Below are 1,109 nucleotides of genomic sequence, written 5' to 3'. Positions count from 1 at the left end.
GTGCCTTCCTGGATGAAGCCCAGATGGATGTGTGAGAAGGAAAGAACAAAAAGCTGTGATTTAAGAGGCACTAGGTCTTTTGCATTACATATGACAGTCTATGGGCTAATGGGGGATAATGTTTCATTTTCATATCATTTGGAAGCCAACCTCTCAAAGCAACCACTTCTGTCCCATGTATGTTCCCTCCTAACTATCACTGATCATCCAGTACCCTGCTGATAGATACTTTTTTTTAACTAGAACTGTTGGGTCAAATGTTAACTTTTCGTAGTCCCAGTGCTCCTGCACTAGCTTCTATTTCTTATTGCTTCTGGGGTTTTCTTTTTGGTTTTCCTCACAATTCAGTTGAAGGAAAGAGAAGAGAGAATAACATTTTTCATATACAACTTTGGACATTTTAACCTGTCTTCTTCTCCAAACATCTGTAGAATAAAGTCAGTTCTTCACCAGGGTAGGGTGTCTGTCCCAGGGCCAATTATTAAGGACTTCCATGGGTCCTTGAAAAACATATTGAGCAGGGGAGTGGATGTAGCTCAGTGATTGAGCACCTGCTTCCCATGTATGAGGTCCTGGGTTCAATCCTGGTACCTCCTAAAAATATATATATATATATATTAAATACATTTGATATATAGAAATGTTTACAGCAGCACTATCACAAGAGACAAAAGGTGAAGGCAACCCATGTGTTCACCAATGGATAAATAAACAAAATGTGGTAAATAAACACAATGGAATCTTATTTGGCCATAAAAAGAAAGGAGGTTATGATACATGCAACAACATGGATGAAACTTGAAGACATCGAGTTGAGCAAAATAAGTCAGACACAAAAAGACAACTATTGTATGATCTTCCTTCTATGAAAAACCCAGAAGAAGCAAAAGTCATAGAAACAAGGAGGAGATTATAGGTTATCAGGGGATGGGGTAGGGGAGGAGAAGAGGGGGTTATTGCTTAAAGGGTGCAGAGTTTCTGTAAGAGGTCTTGAAAAAGTTGGGATAATGGATATTGGTGATGGTAGCACATTATTGTGAGTATAATTAATACCACCGAATTGTACGTTTAAGTGGCTAAATTGAGAAATTTTGAGTTGTATAGATGTT

Source organism: Dasypus novemcinctus, chromosome X (assembly GCF_030445035.2).
Source record: "Dasypus novemcinctus isolate mDasNov1 chromosome X, mDasNov1.1.hap2, whole genome shotgun sequence".
NCBI classification, from domain to species: Eukaryota; Metazoa; Chordata; class Mammalia; order Cingulata; family Dasypodidae; genus Dasypus; species Dasypus novemcinctus.
Note: the sequence above shows the minus strand (reverse complement) of the source record.